Source organism: Plecotus auritus, assembly GCF_963455305.1.
Source record: "Plecotus auritus genome assembly, chromosome: 4".
Classification (NCBI taxonomy): domain Eukaryota; kingdom Metazoa; phylum Chordata; class Mammalia; order Chiroptera; family Vespertilionidae; genus Plecotus; species Plecotus auritus.
The window spans coordinates 54,939,175-54,957,549 of NC_137775.1; the positions used below are offsets into that span (position 1 = coordinate 54,939,175).

Below are 18,375 nucleotides of genomic sequence, written 5' to 3' on the forward strand. Positions count from 1 at the left end.
ACCCTGGTGTGGGGACTTAGAGGCTCCCTCGGTGGGACACGCTGAGGCCCTCCACAAGGATCCAAATGTCCCCATCATAGCCAGGAGCTACTCTTCTTCGCCCCATCCCCACCCCAAAGGGTCGGCTTTGTGGGGGCCCGTGTTGCATCTTGTCCCTCCTGGGAAACGCTAGACAACGCAGCGACCCTCGGTCTGGAGGTCTGGCTCCCCTTCCAGAGTGTTGTGCCCAGAACTCTGCCCCCCTTCGTACGTGCCACACCAGCCCTCACCACACTCCACACTCCACACTCCTCCACACGACCCCAGCCCTTGCCTTTCAAGGCCCCCGAGAGTCCCGGGCCGGGTGGACGGAGCCAGATGGTCAGCTGGGCCCGGAGCAGGGGGCTTTCCCGGCCGCGCGGCCACACAAAGCGGGGAGAGCCGCGGCGGCGGCAGTGTGAGGCGCGCCCCCTCCCGCGAGCCAGCGGAGCGCGCGTGCCCGCCCCCGCTCCCGCCCCCCGCCCCGCGCCCCGAGCCCCGCGCCCCGGCCCTCGGAGCGCCATTCGCGGAGTGGCTTACGCTAGTCGCCAGGCGTACGGCGCCCCAGCGGCCGGGGAGGTGCGCTGCCCGGCTCCCGTAAAGTTATTGTGAATGGGGAGCGGTGACGTCAGCGCCCGAATGTCAACAATGTAGCGATTGAGAGTGTGGGCGTTCCGGGGAGAGCGCGAGCCGCGCGCGGAGCAAACAGCGCCGAGCCGCCGCCGCCTCAGCAGCAGCAGCAGCCGCGACCGTGCACGCTCGGGCTCCGATCGCAGCAGCGCCAGCGCCAGCGTCCGCCGCCGCCCTCGCCACCCGCCTGCCCACTCCCGCGGCCGCCGGGCTCTCGCGCTCCCCCGACCTGCCCTCGACCCTTCCCCTCCCCCCTCCCGGCACACTCGGGGAGCTGGGAACCAGCTGCCATGTGATGCGCGTCCTCTCCTCGAGCTTTTGGTGACCCCCGAACCGCCCACCGCGCCGGCCGCCGGGAGGGGGCTACGGGCTGGGAAGACGCCGAGAAGAGGAGGCGGAAAAGGGCGCAAAGTTCTCTGGTGAGGTGAGTCCGCGGGCCCGGCCCCGGCGCCGGGCGGGGGGGCGGGGTGGCGGGGCAAGTTTGAGGGGGCAGTGGGTGCGCGGGGAGGCGTGGGGAAGCGGCGCAGGAAGGGAGCCGCGGTCCCCCGGCGCGCAGCCGCCTGCCGAGCGCCCTACCGCTTTTATGGCTTTTTCTAGGAACGGGAAGGCGGTGGGAGCCGAGCGGGCGGACGCGCCGCCGCGACTGTGCGCTCTCTCGCTGGCTGTTTACGGCGGGCGAGGCGGCATTGTATTTTGTTCGCGTCGACGGGTGTTTTGGAACAGTAGGGGGAGGAGGAGCAGAGGGTAATAAGTCAGGCGTGGGGAGGGCGGGCTGGAGGGAGGCGCGCGTCTGCGGGAGCCGGAGCAGCTGTCAGACCCACGGCCCTGCTCCCGGCCCGGCGAGGCCCGGACGCCCCGACCCCCAGCCCGCGATTTCCTCGCGGGGCCGGATGGCCTCCAACCTGCCTTCAGCGTCCGTGCCCAGGACTGCTCCGTGAGCAAGCACCGCGGCCGCCGCGCTTTTGCGCTCAGCTGTCAGTTGCCGCGGGGTATCCGGAACCACTGAGACTGGCGGGGCATCGAAGCCCAAGTTTAGAGTCCCGGGAAGAGTCAGGTTGGGGCCTCGCAGCGCAGACCTCGGACTGCACGCTGGGTGGAACCCCTCCTAGCCAGTGGCCAGGTTATCGGAATGCGTCCCTGGGAAGGCAAAGCTAGAGCTCGCTCGTGCCATCAGAGAGGGAAATCTTGCAAGATTCTGCATGAAATCAAAGTGCAACACACCCCCTTCTCTCTCCCCACACACTTCAGTCTACCAGCCCCAGAAGCTCAATCTAAGGAAAGGGGTTTATCCAGGGGACACCTTTCCATCTCCCCCTGTGGAGGCGCGTGTGGGTCTCACCCGGTGGGTGCTCAGGAGCCGAGCGCCCCTGGAGAGGGCGGTGGGCGGCGCTCATGGACTACCCCAGCTGCCCACGAGAGGGGACTCTAGCCAGCTTCTCGGTGACCTCAGTCTGGCCGAGGATTTGCAGGAACTCGGACCGTGGGAGGAAGCAGGCAGGGCCGGGTGTATGTCTGTGAAAGCGGCCGCGCTCCCCTGACTTCGTGGGTCGTGGATACGCGGGGTGTCCCCGGCACCCTTTCGTGTGTGGGCGAGTTTGACAACTTGGGGGAAGTTGGAGCCCAGCGCTGTCGGGATGGTTTAGTGTCTGTGGCCCGAGAAGGCGCTCCTTGCTGCTCTGCTCGGAGACCCGCGGCCCCTGGGAAACGATCGGGACGAGGATACTTCACACCCCCAGACTCCCGGGGGACCCGCGGATGGCGAGACGCGGCGTTCCTCAGTTTTCACTTTCTGTCTGGTGCTGCCGTCCCTCGCTCTCTGTGTAAATGTTATCTGTTGAGTCTAACTAAAAAGGGTAATTGCTTCAGATAAAAATCCTTTCCTGCCTAGTGGGAACCATGGCGGAGATGATGCCTAATGAGATATTTTGCTTTTGTCTGTTTAGAGTAAAATTGGAGATGTTAGCTGATAACGGTTTTCTCCGGTCATTAAAATGTAACATGTAGGAAAGGCATGTCGAGCTGCGAAGGCTCTGGCCGACATGAAAGAGGCTGAGCGGGAAAGGCTGCCGCTCCTTCAGCGGAGAGGGCTGTTTTGGTGAGACAGAAGTCTTGTTTAAAATGTGAGATTGCCCCACCCTGCTTCTCCAGCAGCTCTCCAGTAAGCGGCATTTTTCATTCTTGCAGGTAATAATAAACGGGAGTCAAAATGACATCTTGTTAGAATAAGTCTTTAAGTCTGTAAGAGCGATTGCTAAATTACAGTGTTGCATTCAAACTGCTCCAGTGAAAGGTCTGTCAGCGTTTTCATTATACATTCAGTTTTTAGGAGTTTATAATTTCACCACAGAACTTTGAGTGGCTGAAATTTTTTTTTCCTTCTAGTGTTCTGGTTTTAAAAATGCATTGGGGAAAAAATGCATTGATTGCCCACTTCCACCCTATTTGCTATTCCGGAAACTTCAATATCATTCAAACAGGAGTCCCAGAAATGGCATACACAATCATGGAATAAAGTACTTTTGTTGAAGCATACTTTATTTGTGTAGAGCAGTAATTTCATTCTGGATTTTGGAAGGCTTTTAGGTTTGCCATTTGGTAATCATAAATGTGTTGAGTTAATTATTCTGGTATCTGTCGACTCTGCAGGTGGATTGAAATGTCAGTTCGTATTGTATATGCCAGGGTTATATTGAGAAACATTCTCCTCATATATGCGTATGTCTGAACTCATCGCTAAATTATGAAAACCCCTGTTAGTGACTTCTCAGTTCTTTGTGTGTTGCCAGTGAGGATCTGCCATAGAGAAAGGAATAAGGCAGAAAGTGAGGGAGGGAATCTGGACACCTTCCCCTCCCCCCACTCACTTTTCAGTATTACTAGTACCTGGGTGGAAGCCATTTATTCTTTCTATTGAATTATGCCTTTAAGTCAGTGTCTTCAGGCAAGTCCCTCACCTCTGGCTGCTGTGTGAGGGGCTTAATTATTTGCAAACTGCCTTGAAATCCCTGGATGAAAGGCACTGCCTAAGTGCAGAGTATTGTTATTCAGATATGGAATTTAATGATCCATTACAGTTCATCAGGAAAATGCACTTTGCAGTGATGGTAGGAAATGTTTCTACCTGATAGAGGGTACTAATAACTGCTTAAAAGTAGGTTCAGATTACGGATGAGACAATTAACTCTAGCCATGTGCTCTTCAATTTGTTGCAATTCATTTTGTGATCAAAGTGAGTCACAGGGAGCCAGATGGTCAGGTTCATGTTCAGATTTCTCCTAGACCAGCCCTTCACTTCTGGGCCCGCTGTCTGCACAGCCGAGGGGACTTATTCATTAGCGCTTGTGAATTTGTGATCAAGGCTCCAGTAATGCCAACAAAAGGGCTCAGATCAATCTGTATTGTTGGGAGCAGTTTAATTTTACTTGGATTAACTTGTGCTTCGTGTCCCTGGTATGGATCCAGCCTTAACCAGGGAAGAGAGAGCTCCCAGTGGCTCTCCAGCTCAGTTATGCAGGGGACCACTGCCCTACTTTTTGTACCTCAGATTTCAGGGGCTACGGTGTCTGCCTTGTTGTAAATGCTGGCTGACACTGAATGAAAGACAGAACACTTAGATAACTAAATACCCTTCCTGTTTGGCTGAGGGGGTGGGAAGCAGGACCAGCTTCATGGGCATGTGACCTGCACCATTGCACAGAGCCCCTCCTCCCCCTCATCTGCTCAGGGGGACCTCACGCTTGGTTTAATCTTCTGCTGTTGTCTTCTTGAAATCTTTGATAATTCTTGAGCATGGAGCCCTTCATTTTTATCTTTCACTGGTCCTGGTGAGGGAGGGGGCATAGGGTGGAGTGGCAGGTAACCGATACTCTGTCCCAGCTTCTTTTTGTTGACTGTTGCCAGGCAGGAATGGGTGGGAATACTGGCTTTGTGTTGCTACATTGTCTGATTTTTCCAAGGGAAGCTGGATATCTAGATTTTTATGTGGAATCTCCTGATTTTTAAAAATATTGGATCAAATTTTTTTAAATGTTGGATGAGAACATTTAATGGGCTAATACATCTTATTGTTTAATATTTCTGTATGTAGCCATTTTCTAAAGGCCTGGCACATAGTAGATGGTTTGTGAGTCTCCACCAAGTGAATGATTACAGCTGTTGGGGAAATTGAAAGATATAAGAAAAGCAAAACTTGAATCAACATTGAGTCCCACTCAGGTATTGATAGCTTTCTCTTTAACAGAGAATACGAGTTGAAAGACCAAAAATTAATACCAGGGGTGGCACCATGGGGTCCTCTGCAGGTAAATCATTCATTGCTTTTGAACCATCTGCCCTCTATTTAGTTGTTATGGACCAGATGGGGTACCTTGGCTATTTAATGCCTGAGGACCTCCATGAAAATTTGACATTTGAAAGCACCCACTAAAATAATAGCCGTGGTTTATTGAATGCTCACCATGTGCCAGAAACAGTGCTAACAACGTTACCTACGTGTAACTCATTGACTCCTCACAGGAAAGCTGTGAAGTAGGCGTGGCGCCCATTCTGCAGAAGGGGAACCTTCTCATTTTATGTTGAAAAGAATGTCATCAAAATGGAATGAGTATTTTCTTGACTGTCTAAGGGTTATTTGTCATCCTATATACACAATCTAGCCCTGAGGTAATGACTGGGTGTGGGGCAGAGAACATAGCATGCAGAGAACCTAGTCCCTACCCTCATGTATAAGAAACAAAAAATAAAAGATGAACAGTTGTCAAAATCTGCGATTCAGAGCGCAATCACTACTTCTGCCTCCCTGTGCCTCTCCTTTCTCTGTCTGGATAGCCAAGAAGCCCCAGTGACACATGACCCTATCAGAGACACCAGCAGCTCAGAAGTCAGGGCTGGCTGCAAGAATTGGCATTTCCCCTGAAAAGGAGGTGGCTTTTGGCACACCTGGAGCTGTGTTAGGAAAAGCAGCACCGAGGCCTTGGGAACGACGAAAATTGCTCCTGGATTACCAGTGACAGTGTGTGACCTATTCCTGTCCCAACTTTACATTGTACATAAATATTTACAAATTGTTCAAGGCCCAACTGAAACCTGATGTGAATTAAGCATTTTGTAAACTCAGTAAGATTGTCCAGAATATTACTCATTTTGGGGGTGGGGGGTCTGGGGTGACATTTAATAGAAAAGTAGTTCTTTCTTTGTCAATTCAAGGTTTTTCCTTTTACTTTTCCCGTCCTTTTTTTGTTAATTTCAAATGTCAATCTACCTGAAACGGAAACTTAACCTTTCCATCAGCATGCTACTCAGCTTCCCTAACGCTGGAAGTATCCTCAGAATCACCACCATGTCCTTTTCAAGGACCATTTCTTTTCTAAAGAATATGGGAATTGAACCTTGTCCTACTAGTGGCACTGCTTCAAAAATCAGGCAGGAATCTCTCCTTTGTTTTCCTTGAGCTATTTTTCTTCCAAAATAATAAATCTCCCCAATCTGAAAGCATTTCACGTACTCGTTCATTGTAGTCATTGGAATTACAGCCAAAATGTCTCAGTCTTCCCCAGTGACTTCATAATCACCATTTCTCCAGCTTATTCCCTGGTTAACTTCTCTTTTGTTCCTTAGCCTGATAATAAATTGTCCTTTGGTTCTGTGATGTGTGCCTTTCCTCCCTGACCCTTTTGTTCCTCTCCCGAAGGATGAAGGCTGTAGGACACACTGTGATGCCTCTGAGAGCGGGCTGTGTCAGTTTTCATTTTCTTCTGAGCATGTAAATCCTCCACTTTCCAGGCCTCCCCTACTTCTTGTTACTGTCTTCATTCCTTCCTGAGCCTGCAGCTGGCTCCAGGTCAGTCTCAGAAGAAAGCTTTTTGCGTTTCCAAACCCTCCCATCAGTTCCAGTCTCGCATCATCCTTCTCTGTCCCATCACTTTCTGCAGATGCTCCAGGAGTTTCTCAGGACTCTGCGAGTCTAACCCACAGATGGCTTGGACTCTCACCTTGGAGTTTAAAGAGGAGAGAGCCCAGCTTGCTTATTTCCATTCAACAAGTAGGAAAGCAAAGAGAAGGAACACACTCAGCAAGTGTCCTTAGCATCTCAGTATCCACAGATTATTGGCTGTTTTTGTTTCCTTCCCATCCTGTATTCTCCTAAGCAGCAGAAGTTAATGGGCACCACCAAACAGGCAGCGTGTCCAGAAATTCCATTCTTTAGAGGCAGATGCCTCATTCATTCACTAAACAAACATACACTGAGTATCTCTTATGCGGCAGGCATGGTGTTAGCCAATCGTGGGCTGGTGGGGAGCAAACCCAGTCCTGGTCCCTGCCCTCAGGAAGCATACCATCTAGTAGGAGGGAGGACGTTAACCAGATAGCCCATTGCATGTTCCCTGGAGGAAAGGTTTCCATGCAGCAGAGAGTGTAGTGGGGGAATGTGAACTGGCTGGGAGGTTGAGGCAGCACTCCCTGAAGAACTGCAGAGTCAGCTGCCATCAGGGACCATCTAAAACTTAGGGCTTCCTCTTTCTCCATAGCCTCCTAATCCTATTAAGTCGCTACTGTCTTTGGCCCTTTGGAGTATTGCATAAGCCATGATACAACCCTTTGGGCCAGTTTGGCAAAAGTGGTTCTTGTATACAGAGTCCAGAATTGACTTATTTACCTGTGTCTTTGGAGCAGTGGTTCTCAACCTCTCTAATGCCGCGACCCTTTAACACAGCTCCTCATGTTGTGGTAACCCCCACCCATAAAATTACTTTCGTTGCTACTTCATAACTGTAATTTTGCTACTGTTATGAATCGTAATGTAAATATCTGTGTTTTCCGATGGTCATAAGCCCTACACCAGCGGTTCTCAACCTGTGGGCGACCCTGCTAGCAGTTCTCAACCTGTGGGTCGTGACCCACAGATTGAGAACCACTGCTGTAGAGCCTAAGACCATCGGAAAACACAGATATTTACATTACGATTCATAACAGTAGCAAAATTACAGTTATGAAGTAGCAACGAAAATAAATTTATGGTTGGGGGTCACCACAACATGAGGAGCTGTATTAAAGGGTCGCGGCATTAGAAAGGTTGAGAACCACTGCTTTGGAGCCTGATAGAAACAGAATTGTTAATTGCCAAGAATACTGTTCGTTTTCATACTTGGAAAAACATGCAAGTTAGCATTCTGATTGTGAACCTATTTAGGGTCGTTTTGACAATGTTGGGATGAATAGGCTACACAGACATTCCCTCCCAGTTGGCTGGTATGTTAGGACCCAGGCTAGGATCTTCCTTCCGTGCAGGTGTGAGTCCATCCTCTGAAGCCCCTGCCTCCCCCAGGGCACTAGGGTGTGGAGGCTCTGCAGACCAAGAACGACTTTTTAGGCTATTCTTAGCACAATTTAGGAGTGTTGGCAGTGTCTATTTAAAACAAATTTGACTGTGTGATAACTAAAACGCCTGCATCTTGTTTTTCTTTGATGATAGCTAACCTGTGTTGGGAGCTTCCTGTATGTTACTCAGATTTACTTATCCAGTCCTGGAAACAAGCCAGAGCTAGGTGTGATCATTAGAAGCCAAGGGACAGATGTTGCCCAGCTAATGAGTGGTGGAGCTGGGATTGGAAACTAGGTGTTTGAGGGCTGCAGCCTGCCCTGTAACCACCAGGCCGATCCGCCCCCTCTCTCCTCTTCTTCACTGGAGGTCCAACGCTCTCCAGCAGTTCTCAGAAGTGGAAATACAGGCCAGTTCACCAAAATATTGGCTGTTTTGTTGATGTCTCTCTGAAAGATAAAATAATTTCTCAGTGACCCTGAGTGGATGTATGTCCTTTCACATGGCTCACTTTCTAAAATGACATTCCTCAGGTCTCAGTGTCCATTTGGGGATCAGAAAGTGGAAGTGATGACATGTAAAGACAAAAGAAGAACTAAGTAGAACATGAGTCCCCTGGCTCTGTTCCCGAGGTTTTCCTGTAGTTCAGACTCCTTCCCCCTTGTTACGTGAAAAATTTGTTTTTTGGTTTTTTAGGTTTTTTTCTGATGAGGTAGAAAAGGTGAAAGAAACCATTCCTATAATAGGTTGATTATTCTGCAGAGGAAGAATTTCATTCAGACTCAATTCCATTAGAGCTTCTAATTAGAAATATTAGCCACTAGTAACAGATAAAAGCAGGTAACCTTTGCTCTCATTCTAGTCAATTTCAGGAAGAGATTATCTTGCCAGATTAGCATGTTGCAACTCTCAACCAGAGATTTGAATGGTTTTAGAGGACTCAGCTTTGGCAGTGACCCCAGTTACCTCGAGGTTGCAGGGTCACTGTTTGGAATGCTGACTGAGCTCTGTCCTGGGCAGACACCCTTGTCTTTAGTCAGGAGGCATTTTTCTTGGGAGCTGCTGGAACATTAAGTGTCCATTTGTAGCTCAATTTAGGAAAAGATCGAGTGCATGAATGTACTGTGCTTAGGTCTCAGTATTTAGTTCAACTTTTGGAGATGGCTAGGTGGGGGGATGCTTAGTGTGTCACTGTTGGAAGTTTTAAAAAGTGATTTAAAAAATCAAGCAGATGAGTGCATAAAGATATCAATGCAAACAATGATGAGCTTAAATTAAAGCTGCTGATTTAGTACGAGCATTACTTGCATTAATTTGTGGAATGTCTACATGGGTTCAAGGTTCCATATTATGCAAATGAATGAGTCTTGAAGAGTCAAACTGTGAAAAAAAATTAAATGAACTCTAAAGGATATTATTACCCATTCAGCCAGAGGAAAGTGTAAACAAACTTAGATTTAACTCTTAGTTTTCAATGTATCTTCTTGGGCAGATCAGCATCAGGGGTGATGATCTTTGCTGAGGTTGTGAAGAAGCCAGGCAAGGTTTGCTCTCAGTTCTCCCAGTGGCTTCTTTCTGTCCTTCTTCACTCTGTTCTTTGCTGCCTTTTGACCACCCAGTGCCCTTAACTAGTGTCCCACTTCCCTTTCAAAACCTATCTCAGTAACGGATTTTATGAAAAAAGTTTTACTAGGGTATAAATAATGGAACATATTTAGTGAATTACTTCTTTGTGAAAAATCAGCATATTAATAAGAGACAAAGCCAAAGGAATAAAACCCTAAAAATGGGAAATGGTAGAATTCCACACACTGGTAGCCTGGTGATGGGAGAACATTTCTGAGTGGAGAGAGGGCTGTTTATAAACCCAACCTTGGACAGAGAATATAGGCAAGCAGATTAGAGGATATAAACCACTGTAATATTAAAGGTATAAAGGGCAGATGCTTTTTAATGTAATGATATGTTTGTTTGTCAGTGAGCATCACTTTCCCCTTGCCAGACACTGATCTACTCACATAAACCTGTATAACAAGATTGTGTGTTATTTGACATTTAAACAGAGCTTCAGGGGAAGTCACTGGGTCTATAATTAGGAATTTTTGTCTGTTAGTCAGTAGCAGTGAACCTGAAATACTCTATTATCTTTAAATGTTGAATTTTAAAAGGGGGGGGGGAAGCAGTGGCTCTCACTTATCTTCATCCTCAACCCACAGTTTTATTGATAAAAACTGAGTTGATAAATTAATTTCAAAATTGGCATGCCCCATCCTGTGGATGTTGGTGACATCTGGACATTTGCAGAGGTTGATTGATTAATGAAACCATGCTTATTTTAGGTGGAAGTGTTGCCTGCTAAATAATACCCAGTTGTGGGGAGTCTGAACTGCCTTCCATACTACCCTTCGCCCACCTCAAATGTCTCCAGCAACCATGCCATGTTGAGTTGATGGCGCCATCTAGTGCTAGTCTCTGGAACTGTCCTAATGGAGCTCATGCTTCCTTTGCTGTGGGTCAGATGACTGAGCTTCCAGCCTGATTAGAAGAGTCTCCCCTCTCCCCTCTCTGGGAGTGCATTGTCTAGTGGAGGACTTCCCTCTATTCCTACTTTCCCTCGTCTTCGTAGTTTAATTATCTCCCCCATGCCTTCCTTCCTGCCTGACCCTATTTCTTTCTGTTCCTCTCTGGTATCCCCTCTTTGTAGCCCATCTTCCTTCCTTTTTTCTCTTCTAACTTGTTTAAATTTTTTTATCTTTAGGCCTAGCTGGTTTGGCTCAGTGGATAGAGCATTCGCCTGAGGACTAAAGGGCCCCGGGTTCAATTCTGATCAAGGGCACATGCCTGCGTTTCGGGCTCAATCCCCAGGGTGGAGCATGCAGGAGGCAGCCGATCAGTGATTCTCTCTCATCATTGATGTTTCTCTCTCTCCCTCTCTCTTCCTCTCTGAAATCAATAAAAATATATATATTTTTTAAATGTTATCTTTATTGTTGAAAGTATTACAGATGTCCCCTTTTTTTCCCCATTGACCCCCTTCACCTCACACCACCCTCCCCTCCAGGCCTTCACTGCACTATTGTGTATGTTCATGGGTTATGCATATAAGTTCTTTGGTTAATCTCCCCCCACCCCTATACACGCACCTTCCCTCTGAGATTCCTTATCAGTTCCATGGTTCTTAGTCTCTGGATCTATTTTGTTCATCAGCTTTCTTTTAACTTTTAAAAATATATATGGTTTTTATTGATTTTAGAGAGAGAGAGGAAGGGAGAGAGAGAGAAACATTGCTGAGAAACATCAGTTGCCTCTTGCACGCCCTCTTCATTTTTACTTCTCTTACTTTTGATCCATTTTTTTGGGGGGGGTGGGAATCACAACTGATAAATATAAAGATTGTTCTAATGATATTAGGGGGATGCCATGCATTTTAAAGTGAAATTAACAATTAAGCCCTATTAAAGAACCAGAGTGGCCCTAACCGGTTTGGCTCAATGGATAGAGCGTCGGCCTATGGACTCAAGGGTCCCAGGTTCGATTCCAGTCAAGGGCATGTACCTTGGTTGCGGGCACATCCCCAGTAGGGGGTGTGCAGGAGGCAGCTGATTGATGTTTCTCTCTCATTGATGTTTCTAACTCTCTCTCCCTCTCCCTTCCTCTCTGTAAAAAAATTAATAAAATATATATATTTTTTAAAAAAAGAACCAGAGTGAAGGAGACCTAGTCCACAGTCTCACTCAGAAGACCGTCCCCTCATCTTCCTCTAGTTAGACATTTTCTCAAACAGGCCATCAATAGTGTTTTCTTTAGTTTTGGAACTATTGTTAGAGTATCGCTTTTTCTTTTTAAATTGCAAATTTAACCTCTCACTCATATTTTAAAATTTGAGACCCTTTCACGGAATATCCTGGAACATCATGTCATTGGCACGGCATTATTTCTATGGGGAAATGTGTTCTGAGTTCCAGACAACCAGTGTTCCTGCAGGTTTTTTGGATTCTGTGTTAAACGAGAGAACAAAGATGAAAGACGCATAGGATAAAGCCTGAGATGTCACTACTCCATAACGTTTGTGGGATCTGAATTAGTGTACAGGTTTCAGTCTCCCACATCAAACAATAAATTTTAAATTTCCACTTATGTTAAGCATCTTGATATTGTGGGTTTGAGAGTAAGTCCCCTCTGAAAAACAGGAACTGTGCTTGTCTGTTACCGGTTCTTGTGGTCGATATGGCAACTATTTTGATTTTTCAGAAGGGAGGAAAAACAGTTAAATCCAGTTAAAATTAAAACCAGTTAAAATTAACTAGCTCGTGAGATTCGAACACAGCTGTTCCACACATCACAACACAGAGTTGTTTATTACCACTATTAATTACTACCTGTTGCTTCTACTACTTCTTAAATAGTCACATAGATTATTTCTATTTTCGGTTTAACCTTGGAGAATAGGAACTATGCAAGGGTAGAGAGGCTCCTGTTTGCTAATTTGCATGTACCTTGTTTTTGTTTTTGCCCGGTAGGTGTGTGCACCTTCTATATGCAAGAGTAATTTAGCCTGTCAGCAGTTTCCTACCAGAAGTGCTTGCTGACTCATGCGGCTGGTGCAGTGCTCAGCTGGCCTGACTGTCAACTGCCCACAGTGCCAGCGCTGCCCTGGGAGAGCACCAGGCGGTTTAGCCGCTGGAAGGCTATTTTCAGACCTGTGGTCACTGCTGAGCTGGGTTCCCTTCTTCCAGCAGCCAGACACAGCCTTCTGGTTGCAGGGTAGAAACTGGACATATTTTTACCTTTGTAGAGACTGCATTAGAATCAGCATTTCTGGAACTTTCTCAGGAAAATAGATTTTTACTTCATTTTAAGTTTCTGGGACTCTTTAAGGGGAGAAGGGAAAGGAGAGGTAATAAGGAAAAGGGAATATGCTGTCGTTTTCTTCTGAGCACCAGAAGGAACTTTCATGAACCTTTATTTTTTTTTTCTTAAAATATATTTTATTGATTTTTTACAGAGAGGAAGGGAGAAGGATAGAGAGTTAGAAACATCAATGAGAGAGAAACATTGATCAGCTGCCTCCTGCACATCCCCCACTGAGGATGTGCCCACAACCAAGTGATATGCCCTTGACCGGAATTGAACCTGGGACCTTTAAGTCCGCAGGCCAATGCTCTATCCACTGAGCCAAACGTGTTAGGGCTATGAACCTTTAACTTAGGCTTTCTTGGTGTAACCGAAACCTGACCCACTTCTCCCTGGGTTAGGAGAGTGCGTCTTGAATAGGGAAGCAGCAGAGTGGGTGCCCAGTGGCAAACTGGACATTGTTTTGTGTGGCTCCAGTCCTTAAGTAATGACAGATTTTGTTGGTATCCGTTGCAAATTATTAAGGTTAAGAAAAACAAACACACACCTGACCTCAGGTCATTTAAAAGCTGGCATCTGATTTCAGAGATAGTTTTGCTGTTGTTTTTGGAGTTCAGTTCTGTTTATTTTCATTGGTCAGTGTGAAATGTAACTTTTTTGAGATTTTTCAATAAGCTTCCTTTTGTAGTTACAAACTGATCAAATCATCCTAAACTGTCTTGAGCAGTGAGATCAGCTGGGGAAAAAAAGCTTTGCACACCCTGAGGAAGTCTCCTTCTTCGTCTTTTTCTTTTTCTTGTTCTTTTTTTTTTTTTAGCTTCAATAAGCATTCTGCAGCCCCTTTTTGACCAGTAATAAAGAAAAAGTCAAGCCACAGTGACTCTGTGTAACATGATGTTGATGGAAGTTCTTGGTTTCCGCCGATACAAATGACTCATCAGTATCAATAGAATTGTGACTTCTAATAATAACACAGTGCAAGACCTTCAAAACATGTGGTTTTAGCCCTAGCTGTTAGTGAAAGGTTGGAAAATATTAGTTTAAGCATTTTTTTTTTCTGATCTCTTGATACCACCCAAGTATAAAGTTGTTTTTTGTAGGTGTGATGCTCACAGTATTGTTTTTTCATCTTACTGTTTTTAGTTTCATTATGACTACGGAGCCAAACGCAGATCATTTCATCATTTAGAAATCTGTGCAGTAAGCATGTCCTGACAGGGATGTGTTTTGAGGGAAATATGGCTGAAAAGCAAATCCTCCCTGAACAGAAAAAGGAAAAAGCTGGTACAGATGACAGTCCACTGAGCGGCTTGCCTCCTACACAGCATCTATTGCGGAGGGCTGTGGTATTGCTGACTGGCCCTATTGCCCTGTGAGTCATTGCCAGAGGATCCCAAGAGGAAGGCTCACAGAAAATTCGAGTCAGAGGAAAAGGCACGGTGGAGAAGGAGCAGCTATCACAGGAAGGAGGGTGCAGCCTTGTTTCCCCTGCTGAGATGCTACCGAGAGACCCTGAGCCTCACAGGGGGGTTAGGTGTATGCTAAATGTATATTGACTAAAAATATATTTAAATATATATATTTAAATATATTTCCTTATTGATTTCAGAGAGGAAGGGAGAGGGATAGATAGAAACATCAATGATGAGAGAGAATCATTGATCGGCTGCCTCCTGCACGCCCCCTATTGGGGATCGAGCCCACAACCCAGGGCCTTAGCCAGAATCGAACCTGGGACCCTTCAGTCTGCAGGCCGATGCTCTATCCACTGAGCCAAACCGGCCAAGGCTGTATGCTATATTTTGCAGCCTGTTTACTTGCATCTCCATATGGGAGCATTCTTGGATTTTTTGTTGGTGGTTGTTGTTTGTTTAGTTTTGGTTTGTTATTCCTGCAATTTGGCCAGACCATTCAAGATCATTATCTTAGCTCTGTACCGCAGCAATCTTACCCAAGAGCCTTTCCTTTTTGCATTCTGTAGTGAAAGCAACCGAATTTCCAGAACATGAGACCAACAGATACATTTATATTCATAAAGTTTTTTTCTTTCTAAACACTTCACCTTTAGCAGTGTTCTGTTATTTGTTTCCTAGCTACTAGGGCCAGAGGCTTTTGTGTCTTACTTGCTATGTTAGCCTTGATCTGGGAAATAAAAGCTTTAAAGGGAAGCTGAAAATTAGAATTGTGTACCCCGAGAAGGAATATATCTGCCAAGAAGGACTCCTTGTAGTTAAGTGGGCTCAAATTAATAACCAGAGGCTAGCAGCCATTGCTGATGGAGGCCTTTCACATGCACTGCATCTCAGGGAAAAGTCACAAGCTGAGCTACCAAGCCTCCTGCACTGTATTTCTGTCATCCGGCCCTTATAAAGGAGTTCTTGGAATCGTCTTTCAACCAGTGGGCTGAGACCTGCCCCTCCCAGTCAGAACTGTGCAACCATATCCTCATCTGGATCTATACTGACCACTCAGAATACCTGATTCTGACCAATCAGGACCGTAATATTTGGACCAATCAGAACTGTGTGATTTGGATTCCTCATTTGCATAGAAATGGACCAATCAGAACCAGGGCAGGCACTTTTTCTATAAAAGGTGGCCTCCCCTTTGTCTATGGGAAGTATACTTTCGGTTTCCTCCAGAGGCTGCGTTTCTCTGGTTTGCAGATTCTTCACTTGAATAAGGTTTCTCCTCTTTTTGCACCTCAGATTGGGGACATTTGTTGACAGAATTTTGTGAGTTCAAATTTCATGTCAGTCTTGCCTCTTTCACACTTTTAGATGGATTTGATTTTTTTTTTTTTGGGGGGGGGGGGCTTGCCACCATCTTAGCATTTGGGATTTTTAGTGCTCATCCTTCCCTTTTACTCTTTTTACCCTTTTTTCTTGCTGCGTATTAGAGCTCCTTTTCTAGGTGTCTTTTTTTTTTTCCCTGTCTTGCATTATTTTTCTCTGTTCTCTTAGATTCTGTTGGCTCCTGCCTGCATGCCCACACTCTTCTCACCCCGTTTTTGGACAAATCTGGGCATGGGCACACACATGCACTCAATATACATACATACGTGTGCACCCAGATGATGCCGCTCTCTGACCCTGGTCTCTTGCTCATGGAGATACCCCCATAACGGCCTCAGCTGCTACTGTTGCCATCCCTGCCAGCAGCCAGTTTCTAGAATGGGTCATTCAGGTGGGAAAGAAACCAGAAGGAAAGTCGGAATAGCTTCTGGCCCGAGGCTGAGAATGCATCCCCGGAAGGAGGCTGGATTCTGAGGAACCAGGAAAAGGCCCAAGAGAGGCCTGGCTTCAGAGGCCAGGTTGGGGATGAGGCTGGGCTCAGGGATAGCAGCAAAGGAAGACAAGACGTTGAGATGGTTCTGCCATCCAGCCTGGAGCTGGAAATCCTGACTGGGTCAGAAATGCATTTGGATGGCATGGGGTAGTTGAGGAGAAATTTGGGGGAGAAGGAGGCTCAGAACCTAGGGTGGGAGAGAGGACTAGGGTCTTTGAACTGCCCTCTGGAAGTTAAAATGTACCAACAGCCTGGTAGGTCCGTGCGAACAGGCGAGAGAACCCACAGGACACAGTGAGGAGTAACACTTTCCCTAGGAGGCCTTCCCTGACTGTCCTGTGGAGTTCAGGGACCTCCTTCCTTCCCCAGGCGTCCCACCCCCTTTCTCTGCTTTCTTTTCTCTGTAGATTTTATATCCTCTTACATGCTATATGTGTTGCTTGCTTGTTTTTTATCTGTTTTCCTCACTGTGACTTAGGCTCCAGGAGCTCAGGGGTCATTGATTCCAGTGTCTGGCACTGAGTAAGGTGCTCAATACTAGTAAATATATATTTATTAAATGAATGAATGAATGGATGGATTCATTGACTCTCTTTAAAAATCACCTATGCCTGTGGTTGGCAAACTGCGGCTCGCGAGCCACATGCGGCTCTTTGGCCCCTTGAGTGTGGCTCTTCCACAAAATACCACGGCCTGGGCAAGTCTATTTTGAATAAGTGGCGTCAGAAGAAGTTTAAGTTTAAAAAATTTGGCTCTCAAAAGAAATTTCAATCATTGTACTGTTGATATTTGGCTCTGTTGACTAATGAGTTTGCCCACCACTGACCTATGCCTTCTTGCTGACCACAGAAGTCTAAACTTCTTTTTGGCAGAACATTTAAAGCTCCTTATAATCTGTTCCCATCCTATCATTTCAGATATATTTTTCACCAGTGTTTTCTTCATATTGAACTTCAGTTTAATTTCTCTTGAACCAATTTATGTTTTTATTTTATACAGTTTCCTAATGCATGAGATGTATACATTGAAGTTCTTTTAATATATCCTAAAATTATTTCTTGGATAAATCAGTTGGAATACAATACCAGTATAAGTGGTTCTTGACTGTAGGGAAGTTGTTGTTTTATACTGGCGATGATGTATATAAAGGGACATAAAGCATTTGAATTACAGGTCATGGCAATATGTTCTCAAAAGCCAAGATGAATAGTAGAGGTAAGTGTTGTAGGAGTTGGGGAAAAAGAGCCAGCGATATTTAGAGGACTGGGAAGCTTTAAAAGGAGCTAGATCTAGTATATGTCCTCAAAATATTGTGGGATTGGCTAAAATGGTCCTTAATTTCCTGGTTGACACTCTTCATGATTTATAGATGTCAGGTTCATCGGCTTTTTTGTTCCATATCAATCATTGTCAGCACAATGTCCCTTGACCTTTATTTTTATTTTTTATTTTTATTGATTTTAGAGAGGAAGAGAGAGGGAGAGAGAGATAGAAACATCAATGATGAGAGAGAATCATTGATCGGCTGCCTCTGCATGTCCCCCACAGGGGATCGAGCCCGCAACCTGGGCATGTGCCCTGACTGGGAATGGAACCATGACCTCCTGGTTCATAGGTGGACACTCAAACATTGAGCCATGCCAGCTGGACTATTGCCCATCCTTAAGATGCAATGAATGGAGGGATATGGAGATTCTAAGTGCAGACTTATGAAATGCTTTTATAATAGGATGAAAGGTTTAAAATGTATGAGGAGTCCTTCACTTTCATTGTTTGAAAATTATATGAATAGAACTTCGGTTCACTAAAACATGAAGAGTGAGAAAACAAGCCCAAAGTAGCTGATGAAATTTGTGGCACATATATAGGACTGGCCCAGAATATGTAAAAAACATACATATACTAGTACATCAATAAGAAAAAGCCAGACAACATAACAGAAGGATGATATACTTAAGCACTTCATCAAATAAACCTAAATAGCTAGTTTAATAATCAAATACATCCAAATTAAAATCGCAATACCATACCATACACATTCTTTGAGTGGCAGAAACTAAAAAACCTAACAATACCCACATCCCTAACAAGGATGTAGATGGAGGGGAGTTCTTGTATATAGCTGGTTGATACAATTACATTGGAAAACAGTTTGCTATTACCTAACTAACACAAGTTCAGCCTGCTAATAACTTAAGCAGTCTTACTCTTAAGTATACATATAGAAAAATTCTTAGTCATGTGCTTAAGAAACATGGACAAGGCTA

At 45.8% G+C, this 18,375-nt stretch overlaps 1 protein-coding gene across 2 annotated transcripts in view; it reads left to right on the forward strand.

Annotated features, from left to right (window-relative positions):
- The first annotated feature begins 561 nt into the window (after window positions 1–561).
- Window positions 562–18,375, forward strand: part of LOC308246635 (uncharacterized protein) — a 214,991-nt gene continuing 197,177 nt past the window's right edge. The window contains exon 1 of one of the 2 annotated variants that reach the window (XR_013960430.1): window positions 562–1,072. The gene's annotated coding sequence lies outside the window, so the exon portion shown is untranslated. The remainder of the gene's footprint in view (window positions 1,073–18,375) is intronic. The other variant, XR_013960431.1, reaches the window with a different exon arrangement.